This window comes from Heterocephalus glaber, unplaced genomic scaffold (genome assembly GCF_053883595.1).
Source record: "Heterocephalus glaber isolate CG9 unplaced genomic scaffold, H.glaber_assembly_v1.0 deba00001452, whole genome shotgun sequence".
NCBI classification, from domain to species: Eukaryota; Metazoa; Chordata; class Mammalia; order Rodentia; family Bathyergidae; genus Heterocephalus; species Heterocephalus glaber.
Window position 1 is genome coordinate 2,932,211 of NW_028258302.1, and position 23,183 is coordinate 2,955,393.

The 23,183-nt window shown below is 40.3% G+C and overlaps 1 protein-coding gene and 1 long non-coding RNA gene across 8 annotated transcripts in view; one reads left to right on the top strand and one right to left on the bottom strand.

The window, feature by feature from the left end:
- Positions 1 to 421: 421 nt before the first annotated feature.
- On the bottom strand, positions 422 to 13,689 carry LOC147827180 (uncharacterized). Its single transcript, XR_015452692.1, has 2 exons — positions 13,487 to 13,689; positions 422 to 3,403 (listed from the first exon to the last, which is right to left on the bottom strand). It is a non-coding gene; the product is annotated as an uncharacterized LOC147827180 (long non-coding RNA).
- A 5-nt stretch (positions 13,690 to 13,694) lies between these two features.
- Positions 13,695 to 23,183, top strand: part of Scmh1 (Scm polycomb group protein homolog 1) — a 182,605-nt gene continuing 173,116 nt past the window's right edge. Inside the window, exon 1 of one of the 7 annotated variants that reach the window (XM_087214972.1) lies at positions 13,695 to 13,924. The gene's annotated coding sequence lies outside the window, so the exon portion shown is untranslated. The remainder of the gene's footprint in view (positions 13,925 to 23,183) is intronic. The other 6 variants (XM_087214971.1, XM_021249867.2, XM_087214974.1 and 3 more) reach the window with 6 other exon arrangements.

Here is a 23,183-nt window from a genome sequence, read left to right on the forward strand (position 1 = left end):
TCCCAGCATACCACTGGCTTCCTCTCTCCCATGAGGAAAAGGAATAATAAACATTAGTGGGGATGTTTGGAAACAACTCCTGTCATAGTACAGACAAACTATGATTTTATCATTAATATCCAAGTGGTCTGTGATTACTTGTGTCAGAGTAATCTGTGGATCTTGTTGAAAATGTTTCCTGGACCTCACTAAATCAGAATATCTGGAAGTAGGATTCTAGAATCTGAATTTTGTCGGATCACCTCAGATTTTCCTTTTTTTGTGCCTCCTCTGAGTTTGAGTATTATGGTTCTATATTCACTACTGTGTCAAATGATACTTCAGATACAAAGGGCAAGGCTTAGACCCTCAAAGAAAATATAATTCTGACTTATATTAGTCACATTCCTACTGCTGGAACAAAATAGCCAACACCACAACCTAAAGGAAGAAAGGTTTATTTTGGCCCATGGTTTTAAAGGGTTTAGTCCATGGTCAGTTGGCTCCAAGGCTTCTTGGAGTACAAGGGCTTGATGGAGAAAAGCTGTTCAATCCATGGCAGCCAGGGAGGAGTTGGGGACAAGAACATATCCTTCCAGTTCATGCCCCTAGTATCTTCCTCTTTCTACTAGGCCCCACCTGCTAACAGCATAGTCAGCAATGAATTTATTAATGAATTAATCCACTGATGAGTATAGTGCCTCCATAATCCAACCACTTTCCAAAAACCCCACCTCTGAATACATGAGACTTCAGGGGAACATTTTAGATCTAAACCAAAACAAGCCTCTATTTCCCAAATGCCTTCCCTATGCAGGTTGAGGGTGGATGAGGACAGCCCCAGTTCTCCTTGACTAAGCATCTCACCAACATGCTCATAGTGCAGTGAGGGGAATAATTCCACAATGCCAGAGTTGAGGAGGGCTTTCCTGCAAGGGCAGGATAACTAAGGAAATGGATAGGGACCCGGTACCACTTAGATAAGTGTACTTTCCCAGTGTTGTCTCATTTGATTCTCACAAACCTCTAGGGTGGCTGCCAGTTTTATAGAGGAGGCAGCTGAGACCCAGAGAGTTTAAGGGACTTGTCTTACGTCACTCACTTAGCATGAATCAAATCCAGGACTCTGACTGAATTCTTGACTTCAAATTGTTTGGATAATTAAGAATCAACCATACAGTTCCATGTGTTAATAGATTCTACTGAAAGATGAAGCAGGCAAACTCACCTAGAAAACCCTGAAGGGAAGCGTGGGTGGAATTCTGTCTGACTTCAATATCTATACACTAGTGAATTCTCTGTTACCTTAGAGATAGGAGAAGGAATACAGAAGAAGACCTGGGGCTGTCCTCATCCACCCTCAGCTAGCACAGGGCAGACAGTCAGGAAATAGAGGCTTGTTATAGTTCAGATCTAAAATGTCCCCTAAAGTCTCATATTAAGTATCTTTTAAAGGTCTGTGATTGAATGTGAATTGTAGTGGAATTCTCCACCGAAACAGAACAAATAGGAGATAGGTAGGTAGGTAGATAGACAGACAGATAGACAGAAGATTTATTATAAGGTGTGGGTCACATGCTTTTAGAGGCTGCAAAGTTCCACAATCTACTGTCTGTTAGCTGGGGATCTAGGAAAGCAAGATCCTCCCAAAGGCCTGAGAGCAAAGAGCTGATGGTGACAATTTCAGTCCAAATCTGAAGACCTGAAAACCAGGAGTGCCAAGGGCAGGAGAACATCAACATTTCGGATTAAGCAGTAAACTAGAGAGCAAACTCAACCTCTTCAATCTCTTTATTCTATGCAAACTCTCAATGGATTGAATGATTCCCACCCATATTGGAGCCCACATCTGCTTCACTCAGTCTACTAATTCAAATCTGAATCTCTTCTGGAAATACTTCATAGACATATCAAGTGATAAAGTTTAACCTGTGGCTCAGTCAATTTAACACATAAAATTAGCAATGACAAGCATGTATGAGCTACATGTAGATATAGACAGATAACATCACCAACCCATAGATAATATGTACACTATTTGAGGATTACTCACAGAGAGGTAGATGAAGTTATCAGCAGAGCATAGGACTTGGGATCAGGATTTCAGTTAGGAATTGTATCATCTATTGCATAACAAATTACCACAAACATCAAGGCTTAAAACCAAATGTTTATCGTCTCACAGATTCTATGGGTCAGGAATCTGAGCCTAGTTGAGTACTCTACCTTGAGTCTCAAAAGATGTTTTTCCAGGCTAGAGTACACAAGGTGTTTTTCCAGGCTGGAGTCTTATCTGGATCTTGGCCTAGAAAGATGTGCTGACATACTCACTCAGGTTGTTGGTAGAATTCACTTCCTTGCAGTTGCTGGACTGAGAGCTTCAGCTTCTTGTTAGCTGTCGGTTAGAGAGAGGCCACCCTAACATCTGTTTCTTGCCTGGGGGCCTCCCAACTTAGGTGGCCCAGCACATGGTAGCTTGCTTCTCCAAAGCCAATGAGGAAGTAAGAGGGAGACTTTGCAAGAAGGATGCTACACTTTTGGTAATCTAACCATATCATCATTTACATAATAATGCATATCCCCATCCATCCCATCACCTCGGCTGGATTTTATCAGTTAGAAGCAAGTCACAGATCTTACCCACACTTGAGTGGGAGGAATTACACACCCCTGTGAAAGCAGCAGGTGGGATGAAGGATGACCACTTTGAAATCTGTCCCTACAAGAGCCAAGGTGCATCATATAGAGGATTTTCCTGATAAAGCTGGAAGACACAGACTTGTGGCATAGTATAGCTCTGAGAAGTCATATCCATTTTACTTTACTTAGTAGAAAACCAAAGCCCAGAGAAACTGAGTCACCAGTGAGTATGCAGCAGTGTTAGACTGTAATCCGGAGCCTCAGATTTCCAATTTCCTACTTATAAGGGTGATCAAAGATTATAGAGAATGTTAAATATAAAAAACTTTTTTATAGTAAAAGACACATTGCCACGAACAATAGGATAAGTGTGCTCAAAGCAAGGTAGGTATTTTGAGGGAGATTAGTGGCAATGTGTCTTTTACTGTAATAAATTTTTTAAATTAAACATTAACAGTTGTATTTTTTAATTACACATTGTACTCTGCTGCTTCTGTCTTCTGCTTATTGACAAGACTTTGGGAACAAAAGACAAATTTAAGTAGTACTTTGAAAGTATAATTCAGAAAATATTGGAATATCTTGAATAATCTACAGAATAAATCCAAATAGCATAGCATACAAGGCTCTTGGACTCTCTAGTCTAATCGAGCTTTTTCATCTCACCTTTTCCTGTTTCCTCCTAATAGCTAGTGTCTTACCACAGGGAACCATTTGGTGTTTCCTGGTGGCACCTTCCTCCCTCCATGTATTCGGTAGCAGAAGTGCCCTTCATTTTCTATCCCTAGGAAATAAAACAAACAGAAAATAAATAAAGCTGCATATCCTGTAAGTCTCAGCTCAAATGCCACCTTCTCTATGAAAACTTTCTTTTTCTAAAAAATCATCTTTAATTCTCATAGACAGAATTAATCATTTCTTCCACTCCGATCTTAGAATCTTATACAGTCTCTATTAAGCCCTTTTCATACATGACAGTTGTTTTTGAGTTCTGTTTCTCCAATGACACATGGACCTTGAAGTGGAGTTGTTAGAAAGACGTGAAACTAATTTGGTCTAAACAAGTCTATCGTGCCAGCTGGCCCTGTCAAAAGACTACCACAGCCTCCTGCTGAGCTGAGACACCAACAAGGCTAATGAGAGTATTTATTTCAAAGCAGATGCCTCTAGAAGCTCATTGCAAGTCAAGGAAAGGCTAGCTCAATCCCCATCCAATTATGTTCTCCTTTGTAGCTCCTTCCCCTTTATTAGTCCAGGAAATCTTTACTGATTGATTGAGCAGAATTGGATTGTCATTGAACAATGGTAACTGATGTATACCAAAAGCTGGACCCACACTAAGAGTTCAGGTTACAGAGATAAAGAAGACAAGAAAAAGGCATGAGTAATTAGAAGCACATCTAGAACCAGTAAAAGCCCAATTCAAAGCCATTCAGTTCCTAACTAGCCATATGATCTTGAGCAAGTTATTTAACTTCTGATCTCACTTTCTTCAGTTAAACATGGAATAACAATGCCTACTCCATAAGGGGTGCCCTGTGGGTGACATAAGATGATGTACATGTCTGGCACCTTGCAAGTACACAGCAAATGTGAGTGCCCTGTCCTTTCCCCTTCATAGAAACCAGTATCTCAGGAAATAATTATCATAGCCTATAATTACTGCTATAACAGATACATAATCCTGGGGAAGCATGGTAAAAGGAGAGAATTGTTCTATTCAATAGGGAAAGGGAAAAGGAGAGCTTCCAATAAAGGAAGAGCAGGAGTCGACCAAGGAGACATTCAGTACAGGAAAGAGTGTGAAAAAGCAGCACAGGCCTACACCTAGCTTCCTTCTGTCTGCTCCCAGATGAGGCAGTGTCTAGGCCCTGAACTTAATATAGATACAAAACAATCTTCTTCTGTGACAGATGACTGACATTTTTATTTCTGTGGTGTACTAGAGAACGTGCCTTTTCTCTCAACCAGAAATATGAAAATAATCCAATTTGCAGCTTAATTAATGCTGAGAATTGAAATGTGTTGAATTACAAAGTTCTGATTTTAAGAAGAATGTCAAGTGAGTCTCATCCCCAACACATGTGACACATTTTGGAATATATTTTAGATGGAGTTTGATGCTGTTAAATTGAGACATATGTACAACCTGGGAGTGATATAGCTGCTGTAGGAAAACTTGGAATCTCCAAACATTCTTACATCCATAATTTCATGATCTGAAGAACTTAGACTCCCAGAATCCCAGAATGTTAGTACTATAGAAGACCCTAAGAGTTCCAACCTCCACATCTCCTTAATGGAGACACCGAGACCATGGCACAGAAAATGACCTATCCAAGACCATATAGCTAAATCCTTAATTTCTGATACTGGAACTTAGATTCCTAAGCTTCCCATCTAGTGTTCTTTCTCTTGCCCTATAGTTACTCCTGAGCAGCTGCTATAGGTTTAGGGTAGGCTCTTTTCAAATTGTTTACTTCAGTAATGGATATTCATTTTGAAGAAGATTCATTCCCTTTGGTCCAACTGGTTGACTTTAACAAGGTCAATACTAAAAATACTCCAGGTTCTTGACCATCTCCCCAGTACCAGGACCTTGAAGGTGATAGAATGATAGAATCTTAGAGTAAGGAAGGGATTTTAGAGGGTTATCTGGTTCAATCCCATTTTTACCAAAGAAATATCTTCCTGGAACATATCAAGTGGTGTGTTCATTTCTAAGGGAATTTATGCCGTTGTTTGGCCATAACTCCACATTTCATTAGGCATTAACTCTGTTTCTCTGTCTAATCTGTCTATTAAGAGAAGGAAGGAAATGGTTCTCACTTATTGAGCACAATTGGGTATCAGACACATGTGAAGACCTTGGATGAATTACCTCACTTGACTTTTAAGACACCTCTATAAAGCAGATGTCAATATAAGTTGCGTATCTTTATCTAAAATGCTTGGAAATAGAAATGTTTCCAATTTCAGAGTTTTTCTGATTTTGAAATATTTGTATAGATTTTAGTGGGTGAGTATACCTTATCCAAAAATCTGAAATCTGAAATAATATACTCCAAAATCTGAAACTTTTTGAACATCATGTTAGTGCTCAAAAAGTTTTGAATTTCAGAACATTTTGATTTCAGATTTTTAGATTAAGTATGTTCAACCTACATCTCAATTTACAGACTGAAAAATAAAATTCTCATCTGTGTCAAGTGAAGGGTCCAGCCCACACACTCTATAGTATGTTGTTTTCTTGCCTTGTCTGCCACCTATGTCTCTTCAGTACAGCCCTGTCAGCATTCTGCTCCAGGGCCCTCCTTTAAAAAAAAAAAATCTCCTGCTTAAATGCCTCTGATGATCCTTCAATACTCACTTGAAGTAAGTATCCCAAACTCTTTAGCTGAATAATCAAGACCCTTGACAATCTGGCTCCAAGCAGACTCTGCAGGCTCACTCTCCTATTCTTCCAGAGCACCCTGGGCTTCCTGTGAGGATACTTTTCTATCTTTGCATATGATGTATCTGCTGCCTACACACCTTTCCTCTCTTTCTGTGCCTAAAGAAACCTTAGTTTTTCTTTAAGATCCATTCAAATGTCATCTCCTCAGTGGAGCCTTCTTCAGTCCCTCTGGACAACATGCTTTTCTAGCACATTCTCCATGTCTCTATAAGAGCTTCTTTTGCATTGTCATGATCTTTTGTGGTTGAAGATCCTCAAAGACAGGGATTATATTTAACTTTTCTTTGCATTCCTGGTTCCTAGCACCTAAGAGGTGTTCCACTGATATTCATGGAATAGAAAAGGCTTAATCTTTTCCCACATTAGCCCTCCAGTTATTTAAAGATCCCTCTAAGACCTTTCCTACCCCACCCTATTCTTAGTTATTTCTTCTCTGGGGTAAATATTCCCCAGTCTTTCATCTGTTTCTGGTAAAGTCTGATTTCCAGATTCCTTATCTGGTCATTTGCTTCTGGGTGCTGATTGGTTGACATCTTTTAAAATACAATACCCACAACAAAATTTAATGGCCCAGAGAAACTATGTCTGCAGCAGAACAAAACGAGAGGATTCTAAAATTCATGTTTTGAAAGAAACACTTCCTTTACCATTACCACATGCCAGAAGCCTCTGCCTGCCTTATTGTCTTTCATTCTTCAATAACTGGTAAGGTAGGTGTTATTTTTGCCATTTTATAGACAAGAATACCATCTATCTGGTAAGGCACTTTAAGAGGAGGTTAATTTAAAGTCACAAGCCCAGAGCACAAAATGAGCTTGTGTTCAGCTAATACCTTTAGATTATTTTTACATCAACTGCTGTCAGGTTAATATTTTTTTCAGTTACCAGCTAGTGACAGATTTAAGGGTATCTGAGGACAAAAAGAATCAGTACCTTTAGAAGGGTGTGAAACCAAAGCACAAGAAAAGGCATGTTGGATTAATGAACAATTTCCTAACAATAACAGCCTTTATCTAGGTCTAGGAGCTTACATAGAGCCTGGAATTTCTCAACCACATAGCTTCCTGGAACTATTTTTATTTAGTATAAAAGGAGAAAGAGCAGAAGCATCTTAGATAAACAATGAACCTTAGGCATCAGCACATCTCTGCTCTGCAAAGCACTTATACCATCTGAATACGGGTAGCCACTGGGCCCTGTATTACAGGGTAGACGATAAAGGGGCTGTCTCTCTGGCCTGTGGCGTGGATTTGAGAGGGACACACTGTGCACACTTGTTCCGCAAATGTTGACTTAGCAACAGCTATGTTCCATGTATGAGGCTCTGGAGATGTAGTAGAGGATACAGAGAAAGTTCCCAGCCTCTGGAGCTTACAGTAAGACAGCAGCAAATGATATGCATGCATCCTAATAAGTGCAATGATGAAAGTATGTACCCAGACTACTAGGAGAGCAAAAGGAGGGGCTCTTACTCCACCTGGGGAGAGGATGGAAGAGCAGGTATCAAAGGAAGTTGGCAAGAAGGTACTTTTAATTGACAAGTAGGAGTGAACCCAGTGAAGATGGGGGAATAGAAATATGAAGGAAGAGAAAGTTTTAGGTATGAGCAGAACCTCAAATACAAGAATAGCATATTCTCAAAAATTGTGAGAAGAATTACAAACAGTTCGGTGTTTAAACTTCAACAGACTAGGGAGGTAGACAGGATAATTAATTGCCTCTTGTATGTTAGGCGGTGTGGCAAACTCTTCACATACAGATCACTACCCACTCTGTGACTCTGAGTAAGTTACTGCACCTTTCTGGGCCTTATTGGAAACATGAGGACTAGTGAATTCTAAGGTCCTACTTAACCTCAGACTCTGACATAAATGAGTGGAAAGGCATTCAAATCTATGTCTGTCTACCGTTTTTGCAGGAACACCAGTGAGGTTGATTGAATGTCATGGCCCTGCATCCCTAAGTTACAAGCAGAGTATTCAAGAGGATTGTATAATACTTAAAAAACATTTAGTAACCATATAGTACGTGCAGGATTAAAATCATTGTCTGGCAGGGTGGGCTGCAATAAATGCCCTGGCAAGGGTCAGATGTGAGCTGTGAGTTGGGAGAGAGGTGGAGAGTGCAGCAAGACTTCTTGAAGGAGATGGGAAGTGTGATGGGCCACAGGATCCTTGTGCTGAAGGAGAGACTGAGCAGGGGTGTTCCAGGCAAAAGAAGCAGCAAGAATCTGACAAAGTTAGCCAGACACTACACTTCTGCCCCATCCATCTGCCATCTCCATCCCTGCACAGCCTCCCTCCCCTCAGAATTCTCAGCTGACATTTGAGACTCTTCATAAATAAACCATAGTTAAGCTTATGGTCCCATGTCTCCCCTGTCTTCCATATACAGCCCCCTTGCTACAGCCACACAAAACTACTTGCCTTTTCTCTTCTTTTTCCTTTCTTCTCTTCCCTTCTATTCCTCTCCCCTCCCCTCCTCCTACCTCTCTCCTCTTCTCTCCTCTCTTCTCCTCTTTCTCCTCCTTCTTCCTCTTCATTTATTCCTTCTTCCATTTATTGACCTTAGGCAGCCTTGAAGCAGAAAAGAAGTCACAAAAGGCCAAAGCCCAAAAGGCATGAAAAGGAGATGTCAAAATCAAGAAGACTGAAAGTTTATGTACCTATTTCAATTCCTCCATCCTCCAACTTTCTCTAAGCACCAGAAGCCATCTCTTCAATTTCCTTTACCAACTCTCCCCCAGGTCATCAACAATACAATAAAAGTAAAATACTATTCCCTCAATTGTCAGTAACAGAATAATCATTCCTTTCTGCTGTCCCTTATGTGGGGGGCTTTGCAAGCTTTAGTTCCTTAATGAATACATAAAACAGCAGACATGGGCTTTCTGGCATTCCCTCTTTAAAAAATAAAATTACATCCTGATTAACTTACTCCTTCTCATCCCTCTCCATTGCCTGTACTTCTTGGGTTCCCCTCTACTTGTGACCCAAAGGGCAATAAGACCTGTCATAGCCTAGCTCTGCTCTCTACCTGCCTCTTGCTTTCAAAAGCCTATCCATCCCATTTGTTTTAAAAGTACAAACATTAAACAATTAATAGCATCTATGATGAGCTGTGACCTGGGATACTAAGTGGCATACAAATGAAACTAGTCTTACTTAAAAGACTACAGTGTGATATATTTCATACAAAGATATTTATCAACCGGGGAAGGAGCAATTAACTCTTCCTGAGAAGTGTCAGAGGAGTTTTAAGTTGGACTTAAAAGAGAAGCAAGGGCCAGGGATTTAGCTCAGTGGTTCCATCGCCTGCCTCACAAGTGCAAGGTCCTGAGTTCGATATCCCTGGTACAAATAAATAAATAAATAAGAAGCAGAGTAATACTTGCAAACTCATGTTTATAGCAGCATAACTCATAACAGCTAAATCTTGAAAGTGGCCCATTTGTCCATCAACAGATGAATGGATAAAGAAAATGTGGTATTTACACACAATGGAGCACTAATTTGCCCAGTAAGAATGAACTTAAGTCATATGTAGGAAAATGGTTGCATCTTGCAATCATAGTGTTAAGTGAAATAAATCAGACACTCAAGCTTAAATATTTCATGGTTTCTCTTATATGAGAAACCCAAAATATAAATACAGAGCAAAATAAAAGACAGATAATAGGAAATGGGGAGACGGATCTTTTGAAAAAGGGAAGGGGACCAAGAGATGAAGGGAAGGGAATGAGGGAGGGAAATGGGGATGAAAAAATAATTAAGACTTGTTATGCACATGTACCAACTCCCTACAAAGAATGTAATCATTATTTACTGCAAACATGTACCAATAAAAATAAAAAATTTAATTTAAAAAAGAGAAAAACAGGGCCGGGGATTTAGCTCAGTGGTTTCGCTGCCTGCTGCGCAAGCACAAGGACCCGAGTTCAAGCCACAGTACCAAAAAATAAAAATAAAAAAATAAAAAAGAGAAGAACAGATCCAAAAGACAATATGTACACTTTTTTTAAAAGCAAACATGCAGGAATGCCTTCTTCATGCCAAGTTTTGTCTTAAGCATTGGAGCTGCAGACAAGGCATTTACAAATGCACCCAAATAATGGCAATACATGCATGTTATACTATGGAGAGAGTTACAGAACAAACTGCCACAGGAATTCACAGAGAAATATTTAAGAGTCCATTTCTCACTAGGTATAGTAGGCAGAATTCTAAGATCCGCCCCCCCCGCCCCCGCAAACTCCTGGCATCTGTTGTATACCTCCCATATAATTCCGGGGACAGTGACTATGATGAAATTTGCTCCTTATGGTTATATGATATGGCATGGTTGGCATTAAAGATGGAAGATTATCTGGGTTGGCCTGACCTAATTACGTGTTTTTAAAACTCAAAATATTCTCTGATTGGTTAAAGAAATCAGAAAGATTCGAGCGCTGAAAGGGATTCCATGTGAAGGAGGTACTCTGTTGATGAACCAAAGGGACTTTGTGGCAAGGATCTGAAAGCAGTCCCCAGTTGACATTGAGCAAGACAATGGGTATCTTAACAGGGAATATCTACAACCAGGTAGGAATGGATATTTACAACCAGGGAGGAATGAGTTCTGCCAACAACCTGAAGAAGTTTAGGGCCGACTTTTCCCTCGCTGAACCTCTGAACACTTCAGTTTCAGTGTTATGACACTCTGATCTGAGAAATTTGCCACACTGTGCCAGATTTCTGACCTCCAAGACTGAGCTATTCAGTGGGTGTTGTTTTAAGATGTTAAATTCTGGTAATTTATTATTCAGCCACAAAGACTAATATGAACATATAACACTGTGCTCTCATAGCTGTTAATGTATTCATTTCCCCAACTATGTGCTCCTTGGATTCAGGCTGTCACTAATTATCCCTGTAATCGAGACACTAAAATTCCACTGAATGAAAGTGTAAATAGGGCCGGGGATTTAGCTCAGTGGTTCTGCTGCCTGCTTCACAAGCGCAAGGTCCTCAGTTCGATCCCTGGTACCCGCCCCCCCAAAAAGAAAGTGTAAATGAGACACAGGGATGTAGATCAGGATCTGGACACATTCTGTTTATTTCCTTTTCCCAAAGATGGGTGTATGGACACTAAGACCCACACCTGGACTGAAGGAGGAGGCTCCCTTTCAGTCAAATGCTCCAAGGCATTTAAGACAAGCAAGTAACCCAGCCTCAGTGTCCCATCTTTGGCTTAGGTAGATTTCCTTCCAAGAAGCTCACAGATGATCTTCAGTCAGGACACCCCGCAGGACCTGAGAGTCATCATCTTCTGAATGATATTTATACCAACTCCACACCTAGCACAGCAGGGGTCTCAGAATTTATACACCACTGTTTAATGTTAGCTATACATGAAAGCCAAATATGAGTATTTTTGAGCAGCCAAAATAGAAATCAAAAAGTCTTTGAACCTCTTTTATTCATTTTTTTTCTGCTCTTCTTTTTCTTATAAAATTTTCATTATTGAACCCAGGGCCTCTTACAGGGTAGGCAACTGTTTTGCCACTGAGCCACACCCCAGCCCTTTTAAAAAATTTTTATTTGCCATAGGTTCTTGCTAAAGTGCACAGGCTGGCCTTGAATTTGTAATTCTCCCATCTCAGCCTCTGGAGTATATGGGATTACAGGCACACCCTACAACACCTGGCATCATTTATTCATTAACATTTTGTGTTGTTTTTAATATGACACAAAAAAGGATAACAATGAACACAAGTTACTAATAGTTTAAATCCTCTGTGTACTCCTTCCTCCCTGATGACATTCTCATCCCTTAGAGACAGTCACTATCCTAAATTTGGTGTTTATTCTCATGCATGTCTTTTTTTTCTGTTTGTTTCTGGGGTGCTGAGGATTGAACCTAGGGCCTTGCACATAGAAGGCAAATGATTGATCACTAAGCTACATTCCTAGGCCTTCATGCATATCTTTATACTTTTACTACGTGTGTGTCCTCAACAAAACTGGCATTGTTTAATTTAAAACTTCCAAGGTGGCATCATGCTGTTTATTTTATGCCCCATCGTAGCGCAATACTAAAGCAGCTATAGAAAGCCTGGCTGACTTACTATAAATTTTGCCATGTAATTTCCCCATGCCATGAACTATTACTCTTTGGATTTTTCTTTCAACCATTTAAAAGTGTAAAAAATATTCTTAGCTCCTGGGCTGAACACAAATAGAAGAGGGGTTAGATTTAGCTCAAAGATCATTGTTTGTGAGTCCTGCAGTTTGTCACTTCTATCAGTATTAGCATATGAAATTAAAGCTGAGAAATTTAAAAATATTTACTCATTGAAAGCTATAATAACAAAGCCCATTACATAAAAATAATTCTATTTTCTTAAACAAAAAATAATGAGAAGAGTGATGTTTTGACATTTGTGCAAATCTCTCAACACCTGGTTTAAAATGAAGACAGCTGGGGGCTGGGGATTTAGCTCAGTAATTCTGCCACCTGCCTTGCAAGCGCAAGGTCCTGAGTTCAATCCCTGGTACAAAAAAAAAAGAAGACAGCTGGATTCTAAATGGTGTTTCTGCATTTACTCTGTTGTGATGTCATATGTTCTGTGGAAAACTTCACTGTGCACTCTGAACAAGAATGGAAAAAGCAAATAACGTTAATATTATTAGGAACAACATTTTGAGTATATTGACCCTTTCAAAGTATCTCGGGGACACCCAGGGGTCCCAGAACCACATCTTGGAAACCAATGACCTACAAAATAAACCTGGAACTCTATCTAGGTGTGCAAGGACCTCCTTCCACGTTCTGGCTTTCTTTTCCTAACTTCTGCAGCACCACCACTCTTTCCACGTACTCAGGCTACACCAGTCCCTCGGGCCATCCGTCCCTGCCACGCCTCACCTCACCTCGAAGCCTTTGCACTCATCCTCCCCTCCTCCTGACGAGCTTCCCCCGCAGACTCCTTCAAGAGCCAACTTGAAGCGCTTGGCTCGAGATGCTCCTCCTTGGAGCGCCCAGCACAGAGCTGACCACTCCTGCAGGCAGAGCATAGGCTCCAATCTCCACTTGGTCATTTCCCAGCTGTGTGAGCTCGGACGAGCGGCGTCACTTCCCTGGATCTGGTTTCCTCCCTACCAAAACTATGTAGCAGTTAAAGAACCGTGTAGCGCAGAGCCCAGGAGGAGGGGTCCCCTGTACCTTGCTTGGCTCACCGGCTCAAGGCGGACTGGAAAAGATGAACCCAAGCAGCACCAGCTTCACGCTCTAGGTCGCCGGCACCGCTACTGCGGTAGCTTTACGCGCACTAATTTCTATTCTCCTCACACCAACCCCCCAGGTTAAACGCCATCGTGTCAGAAAAGTCGGCCTTGGCGAGGAGATGCCAAGTAACTCCCTCAAGCTCACCGCAGAGTCAGCTTCTGGCAGGGCGGGGACTCAGAGCCGACTACGCGTGACGGCGGGATTCGAACCAGAGTCCTACGCGACGTCAGTTTACCAAAGCGAGAGAAGCGAACCCGACAGCAAGACAAGGCGGAATCTCTCCCTCCCTCCCTCCGCGGCACCTCCCTCCCTCCGCGGCACCTCCCTGCGCCCCGCCCTCCCCTCGCGCGAGCCCAACGGCCGTGGCGCGCGCCACCTCGCGGCGGGAGGCGCGGGCCGGGCGGGGCCGGGAGCTCCCGCCCCCCTCGGCCGCCGCCGACACCGCCTCCTCTGTTGAGCCCCCCGTCGTCGGCAGCTCGCCGCTCTCGGGAGCTGCCGCCCGCCCCCTGCCCGCGTCTTCTCCTGCTCGCTGCGCAGCAGAAACATGGCGGCGGGCGGGGAGTGAGCCGCCTGCGCCCTCAGGTAAGCGCCTCGCGGCTGTCGCCGTCCGCCTATCCCGCATCCAGAGGAGTGGCCCGCGGCGAGAGGCCCTCTGCGCCTGCTCTCGGGGCGACCTGCGTGTCTGCGGCCCTCGCGCGGCCGTGTCAACCGGGCCCCGAGCCCCGGAGGCCTGCGCTGCGTCCCGGCCCAGGTCCGGCCGACCGTCCTGCTGCGGCGAGGACGGCCGGGGACTGCAGCCCTGGGGCCCCGAGAAGGTCGGCGTCGCGGGGAGGTCCGCGCGCTGTGGATCTGTCCGCGCGGGCGGGGGTGTCGGGGTGGAGGCCGGCTCCAGCCCAGGGCTGAGGTCTGCGCGGGGTCAGTTGGTGCGCTTGGACGAGAGAGGTGACAAAATGCCGGTGAGGACCTAGGGTCGCGGGCGCCAGGCTCTGGAGCTGTCAGCAGCAGTCCTCGGGACTGGGAGAACTCACGTGTGCCACCTGCCCCTGCCCAGAGCCCCAGCCGAAACGGGAGGGGAGAGCAGGTTTCAAACCTCAGACTGGGGCGGGAGTACCAGGCACCGAAGTGAGGAGCAGCCCGGGAGAACTGGACACGTGGGCTCAGCTATGAAAGGGGTTCCTAGGAGTTGGTTGAACCCCAGGACATCTCCAGATCAGGAGAGAATTTAAACTCATCCAGAGCTCCTTTTCCCCATGCCAAAGCGTTTTTGAGAATCCCAAAGATGAACCTATTTGGACAGCTCTTCCAGTGAAGGAAGCGAATGTGCTCCCAGGAAAAATTCTCAACAAATTTGCTTATAGGTTGAAAGAAGCAGCTGTCCCCCAGCTTACCTAATTCTTGGCCAGCTGTTAAGATATCTGAGTCTTGTCTTCACTAATTCCACTCCCTTCAGTCTTTTCTGATATGCTATGGTCTCTGATTACCTCTGAGCTTTAGTTTCCCCATTTCCCCCGTAGTTAAAGAAGAGCTTCTTAATGTGAACGTGAAGACAAAACTTTATTTCTCCTGGGAAGGAAGCTCCTTGGGCTCAAAGTTTGATCTGCTTAAATAAAAAGTACTCTCCCTTCCTCATTTCTGTGCTGTGTTTTGAACTTGAAAGAAAAAAAACCGTTCTAAGTAGTGTCTGTTCAAATGAGCTAAAAGAGATCTTATTTTGTGGAGATTTTTCGGGTCTTTTATCCTCTTAAAAATGTCTATAAACATTTTATCAAATGAACTAATGTATATCACACGTTTTTAAATATAATGTGCTATGCAAATAAAAGAGCTTATTATTTTTACTCTAGAAAGGATTGAGATCTACTTTGGTGCCAAACTGCAATTTAATATTTAGTTGGAGAGGGAAATGCTTTATTACACTGAATTCTTTGCTCTATTACTAACTGCCAGCAGAAGGCCCCAAATTACTATGAAAAAGAACACTTTTTGTTGCTCACTTAACAGCATTAGTTTTTGCTTGCTTTTTTTTTTTTTTTTTAACTTAGCCTTAGTGGTACATAGGATAAAATTTTTTAAAGGGATCTTTTCCAACTTACAAACTCCTGCCTAAGCAACCTTGTAGATTAGTAATTTCTTAAGCCCAGTAGAGATGTGATGGCCTTATAGATAAAATGCTGAACTCTTACATCTGGGTCCCTGTTTAAATTCTAAGCAAAGTTTTACTGCTTTTACAATTTAGGCAAGCACATACCAGCAGTTGGAATTGGTTATCTTTGTTCTTGTGTCTTCATTGGTAAAAATTAGTCAGTTTTTGAAATTTGTAGCATATATGCCAAGTTTTGATTTCTGGTATGTTTGTGCAATAGTATTTCCCTTTTATGTAAGTTGGGTGAAATATTTGTATAGCACCATTCTGTACAGAACTGTACAGGTCCAGAAAAGGCTCTGAACACTTCAAAGGACTTGAAGTTATAGGTCAGTACTACTATGAGAAAGCACTGGTGTGCACATTCCATTGAAAATTTAAATTTAGCACACTCTAATCTTTACACTTATATACCTGCTATGTGTCAGGCACTATGCTATGTATTGTGCTTAGCTGAGTATACACAGATGAGTAAAGGATGTTTCCATTCCTCATGAAGCTGGCAAATTAGATGTTTAAATAGGTCATCTTGGAATAAAAGGTAGAAACTGTCCATATGATACTGTGGTTGCCCCAAAGTGAGGGCCTCTAGACTAGCTTAGAAGGAAGGCTTTGAGAGAAGAGATGACACCTGACCCAGATACTTAAATGGTCAGTAAGAGAAAACTAGGCAAAATGAGTAGAAAGTGCTTCAGACAGAAAACAGCTTGAACAAAAGAATCAGTGTAAGAAAAAGAATGGCTCCCATAAAGAACCATAGCACTTGGGATTGCTAAGAATATGACAGTAAAGCTATGTAAATTGTGGGGCCGAAAATAAACGGAAGCCATATCATGGTGGACTTTGTATGCATAAATATTTTGAAATTAATTCAATTGGAGATTTTTGTTTTTAGTCACTGAAAAAAATGATCAGATATAATTGAAGTAACATTTTTAAAGTGGTCCTAGAAATGGAGAGAAAAAGATGAATTTGAGAAAATCAGTGAGGTTGGGTGTACAGGTGAGAAATTGAGAAGTCTAGTGTGATGCTTAGATTTTGGCTTAGGTTAGTAGGAGGGTGGTGGTAATATTAACTGAAACAGGAAACTGGGTGATAAGTTGTTTTAGACTTGAAGATTTTGTGTTTTCTCTTTTGGAACATTCAGCGACTTTTTATTTTTTTAGATTTGTGGTCATAAAGTAGAATATTGATATATTTTTTTCTACAGGGGATTGAACTTGAACCTTGAGCTTGCGAGGCAGGCGGCGGCACCACTGAGCTAAATCCCCGGCCCTGATATATTTTTCTTAATAGGAAGTTAAGTTTCCTGATCTGGAGCTGTTCTAAATGACAGCTAGGTCTCTGTGTGAGTAGCCGAAATACAGCAGAAGTGAAAGTCAATGAAACTGAATATAAGGAACTGTAAGGCTAGTATGTATTCAGTGTATCATTATTTGGATAGTGAAGTGATTTAGAATGATGGGATGTAGGGAAAAGAGGAAGATTGTGACCCAGGTGCAGTAAAGATAGGAAATTAACCAGAAGGGTGGTAGATGACAGATGAAGAGGCAGAGTGGAGAGTGATATAGTCAGATGGTACAAACCTCAAAGGAGGAATTTTTAAACCAAGAGTGGAAAGTTAATTTTTTTTTTTTTACTTTTCCTTCCTGTATACAGGGTTCTGATCTCTTCATCTTTATTTAAGACTCATATTATGCTGTTTGTTCTCAATCTTGAAAAGTAGGAGGGCAAATACCCAATATCAAATCCTTTCTGCTAATATGTAAAGACATGTAAGATGATTAGTGGCCAGACAAGAAACAATCAGATAAAGCAGTAAGGATATACCCATAGTGTTTGGGCAGAGTATAGTGGAAAGAGTCTAGGTTTTGGAGTTGTTAAGACCAGATTCAGGTTGCGACACTGTATTTTACTAGTCTTATGACTGACTAAGTAAATTATTTTGCCTCTGTGAAATTCATTGTCCTTATCTATTAAAAAAACAAATTTCTATTTCATAAGGTGGTACAGATTATATTACACACACATATAATCAGTAGAAAAGCAATTGACACTTGATAGATGTGAATCATTGTTAGTTCCTTCCACCTACCTTTAAGAGGCTTATATTCTGCTAGCAGAAATCAAACTTTTTCCTGCTTACTAAATTCTAAGACAGAATACAGTGACTACTCCTAGGGAGGTAAAAGCATAGTGATGTAGAAGGGAGCCATTATTTCTCAACATTCAGAAACAATGTTAAACTTCACATTCAAGATAAATTTTATTTGGGCATTGGAGAACGAAGTTCAATAGATTAATGATTTAGGTAGAGATAAAAAGTAGGTCAAGTATAGATTATGTTTGTTAAGATCATCACTGCCACAAGTTTGCATGTGTCAATAGCGGGATATGTGGCTAGAGAGATTGGCTGGGTCTATTTTGTATGAAAGACCTGAAACTATACCATTTGGAGTTGATTCTAGACACACTAGAGAGCAGCCATTGATTGTATATCTACTCTCCCTACCTCAGTTTAAATTGTGTAAAATTTATAGGCATTAATTTAGAACTGTAGATTTTGTTTGAAGTAGACCAAGTAAGAAATTCCACATTTGAAAATAAGTTCCTATGTAGGCCAGTTTTATGTTAAAAAAAGAAACTACTAGGGTTTGTTTTGAAGTTGTAGTCTAATTTTTGCAGTTACCTTGTTTGGTAGATATGCTTAGTGAAATTAAGAAACATATAAGATCTCATCAGTAGAAAGTGACCAAAATGCTCTAATTTCAAATTCTTTTTCATCTTAGTGTAGTAATTTAGATTTGAAAAGAAGCTTCAGCTCCTCAGTGTAACTGTACAACCCTGGGAAGCTTCACTTCGACTCTTGGATCCTTTGTTTCCTCATTTGTAAAATAAGGGAAGGTGTAGCTGTAAGGTTTAAATTAAGCATGTGTAAAGTTCTTGACATAATATTGGTCACTTACTAGAAACTGATATGTAATATCACTCCCTCTTCATCTATAATTTATACTTTTGCCAAGAGTTTAGTGCTAACTCCATGGCCTTTGCAGATCTTCTAGAACTATTTTGATAACCTTATGGCTAGATAAATTCATCAAGCCTTTTTATTTATTTATTTTGTTTGTTTGTTTGGTGTGTGTGTGGGGGGGGTGTCGTGCCAGGGTTTTGCTATGTAGTCCAGGCTGACCTTGAACTCACTATGTAGCCCAGGCTGGCCTCCAACTCAAAGGATCCTAGTGCTTCAGCTTCCCGAGTGCTGGGCTTTTAGGCACGTGCCACCACACCTGGGTCCTGAACTCAGAAAATTTTATCATCTGCTGTCTTTGTCCTAGCCTCTCCAATTGTCTGTTGACTTTTGTACTGTTACTCCTCTAGATTCTTCTTCCTGTCTCCCAATCCTTCTTATTTGTTCTTTCTCAAATCTTTGTTTGCTCATACTCTTGATTCCTACTTCTTTTCCATTTTTATTTCTCATTAGTACATGTTTGCAGTACATAATGATCACATTCCTGGTGGGGAGTTAATACATGTGCATAACACATCTCAGTACTTTTTTCATCCCTTTCCACTCCTCTCCCTCCCCTCCTCCATTTCTTGGTCTTCTTCCCATTGGCAAAAGATCTATGCTACTATTTCACCACTATTTCATTCATTTTTTTGCCATTATCTTGTATTCCTGTAGTCTATTTTTCTGTCTCTGTCTGGGCAAAGTCCCAAACTTTATTGAACCAAACCTCTCCCGTCTTGCCTATACCAGCTATACTAAATACTGCTGAAGAAAAATCGCATTTATATAGATTGCTTTTATTGGATCTTCTCCTAGTCATTTCTTTTTCCCATTTTCTGTGATGTTTTATTTCAAACCTATCCTTTTTTCAGGCTTCTGACCACCCTATTTCTACTTTTATTCCTAGCATATGGTTCCATTTCTTACTTGAAAGAAAAAGTAGACATCATTAAAAGAAACATCTCACTTTCCTTTCAGCAAACTAAATTATTTAAAGCTGTATATGTGCATTTTCTTCCACCTTGCTCATACCTAAGACTAAATCTCTAAGCCCCATTGTTTCATTGCCTAAAACCTTTCTCTTCTGGTTCCTGTTCTTATAATTATATTTAAATCTGCTTGGAATTACAAGAAATCTTATCAACAAAATAAATCTTATAAATTCCTTACCTTTCATACTAAAATTTCTTGAGTTATATGCATTTGATATATAAACTTTCTCCCTCTTCTTCACTGCACCCTGACTTTAGTATCTTCACTTAAACTTCTGTTTCCTCATTTGAAAGTGGGGATAAAAATAGTATCTACTAGGTTGTTGTAGGACCTCAAGATTTTTATGAATTATTTAAAATGAGATAATCTACCAGGTCTAGCGGCACACAGCTTTAAATCTCAGTTACTTAGAAAGCTGAAGCAGGAGGATTGCAAGTTCAAGGCTTTCCTGGGCAACTTAGTGAGACTCTACAATAAAATGGATAGGATAGGACAGGGTAGGGACAAGACAAGGACAGGAGAGGAGAGGAATGTAGCCCAGTGGTAGAGTATTTGCCTAGAATGTGTGAGGCCCTGGGATATATCCCCAGCAGCACAAAAAAAGAAAAGAAATTTGTATGAAGTAGTTCAAGACCGTCTACCACACTACCTACCTACCATTCCTACCACAGGAGGAATGCTGTGCATGTTGCATTCATATACCTGTATATTACTTTTCCTATTACTACTTATCTCACTTAATTTTCAAAATACTTATGAGGAGATACCTTACTATACAAATAAAGGAAACTGAAACTTAAATATTTAGAAATTTTCCCAAATCATACAGTAAATGCCAGAGTTCCTGGAACTACTCTGATGAAGGTCATTAATCTTGGTGCTAATATGGACAAAGAGAAGGAGGACCCAGCAATTGCCAGGACTGAGCAGTAGCGTTTCATGATTATTCTCCCTACCTTCAAACACTCCCTCCCTTCCCCCAGGTCTTTAGTATACTTCAATGCTGGTGCTCCTCTGGCTACTTCAGTGCAAATGTCCTTCAGGTGAAAACTTCTCTTGCCTGTCTTTGGTCCTAGGCCACCTTCTCTACATTCATTTAACAATTTCGTCTACTCACTTGGCTTCCAATAACATCTCTATCCTCATGATTCAGATTTTTATAAGAAGATACCTATTCTGAGTATTAAACCTTACACATTTAGCTATCTGTAGACAGCTTCACAAACAGCTATGTATCACATCTACCTCAAAGTCACTATAGGGGCTTAAAAGAAGTAATTAAGGTAAAATGAAGTCATATGTATGGACCCTAATTCAGTATGTCTGATGTTCTTGTAATAAGAGATTAGAACACAGACATATCCAGAGGGAAGATCATATGAAGATGGAAGGAGAATATGACTATCTGTAAGCCAACAAGGGAAAACTAGGAGGAAATCAACCCTGCTGACACCCTGATCTTGGAATTCTAGCCTGCAGAAATGAGAAAATTCATTTCTATTGTTTTTTTGTTTTTAATTTCTGTTGTTTAAACCACCAGTCTGTGGTATTTGTTATAACAGCGCTATAAAACTAATATAAGATCCATCTTAGAGAAGTTAGTATCCAGTTCTGCCTAAGAGAGAAAGGATGGTGTAAGTAGCAGTGGAAAGACAGAAGATAGGAAAGGATACATAATTACAGTTGCCGAATATTGAAGGCTATTGTCACATACATTTTCCTTTTTAATTTGAAATGTGAAATAATCTTGATAGGATGTCAGGTCATTTTCAGCCCTGTTTTCTGATAATGAACTGAGGGAGCAAATGATGTACCTAATTGCAAATAGCTACGAAGTGTCAGAACAACTCCTCAAGACCAGGTCTTCTTGCTAAAGATTTTGTATTTTGTCCAGAATGACTCATTGCCTCCTTTGACCTCCTTTTAGAAAACTTGTGCTGTTTGAGCCTCTTCCTGGTTCTCTTGCAAGTCATCATGAATTAATTTTCATAAAATTTGAAACATATAAAAGTGTCTGCATCATTTTCCTATCTGTATTTTTTGTATTATAATTGTTCACTTTTAGAATTAAAGTATACATATATATTTGTTTTAACCTCTGTCTGTTGCTCAATAGCTTATTATAGACACATTCCCAAGTGTTTTCTAATTTATTGTAATTGCTTTATACTCATGGTTACATAGACTTTTTCTCTGGTGCATTCAAAAATGATGGAAATAAGGCTATTTTAGCCATTATTTCCTGTTAAGTGTAATAAAATACATCAGAGCCAGCATACTTGTTCATGAAAGTATTTAAAAAGAGAACAGAGGGCCGGGGATTTAGCTCAGTAGTTCCGACGCCAAGCGCAAGGTCCTGCGTTTGATCCCAGGTACCAAAGAAAGAAAGGAAGGAAGGAAGGAAGGAAGGAAGGAAGGAAGGAAGAGCGAGCAGATGATTCAGTTTTAGATGTCTAATCCTGATTTTATGGTGCCCTGCCATGTTTCTGGTTGCCTCAAGGGATAGCCAAGAAGTCTCCAAAACATATTATATTTATTTATTTGAGTATAAATTAATTTGGGAGTATAAAAAGTTACCAAGTCTCATAGACATAGAGGGTCATAATTCCAAATTAATGAAATATGAGTTTAGAACCTTCTAATTTTTTGTGTTCAGGTTTTAATTTGTTCATTTATTCAGTAAATATTTATCAATGTCTGATAACTGCCAGGCACAGTGATATGTACCTTGACAAAGATGAATGCCCAATTTTTAAAAGTTGTAAGACAAGTCATAGAGTTAAAGAATATTTTTGCAGTACATTTAACAGCCAGATATTACTATCTATAATAATAAAAATTCCTACAAGTGGAATAGAAAGACAAATCAATAGGAAAATGACAAGAAATAAGTAAGGCACCCTAATTGCTTATTAGCCATTCCCCAATAATGAGGTAAAGAGAAATTAAATTTCTAAAAAGATACAATTTTGTACCTATCAGATTGGCAAAAATTAAGAAGTTTAATAATACTAAATACAGAGTACAGGCATTCTTGGACACTACTGATGGGAATAGAAATTTCACAACCATAGTGAAAAACAATTTGGCAATATGTGGTAAAACTAAAATTCATTTAACTTACAGTTCGTCAGTTACACTCCCACTTATATACCCCTTAGTGACTCTCCAATGTGTGTATAAAGGAATGCACAAAAATATTTATGCAACATTGTTACAGCAAAAAATTCAAGTTAGTTCAAATGTCTCACAATAGAAGAATGAAAGTATAGTAAGTCCCAGACCTACAAATGAGTTCTGGTCCAGGAGAACATCCCTCGGATTCTTTCGTAAGTATGACAAAGTGAGCCTTATACACCTTTGACACAAATATACAGTGTATATTGCTTTGCACTTCCTAGCAGTCCCCTCCATGTTGCCACTGCTTTTCCTCATGCTTCTGGACATCTTGGGCTCTGATTGAGCACTGTGCTACTGTCACCTTCAACAGTAAATACACAGCAGCACAACTGTGACAGTGTCCTGCAGACACCTGGGCTACTTCCATGATTTGTTTGCATCTACAAATGTTGGTAATGCGAATTTCGTTCATATCTGTGAAAGTTCACAACTTGAATGTTTGTAAGTCCAAGACTTACTGTATTGTGGTATATTTACTTAATAGAATTCCGTGTAATAATAAAAATGAATGAACT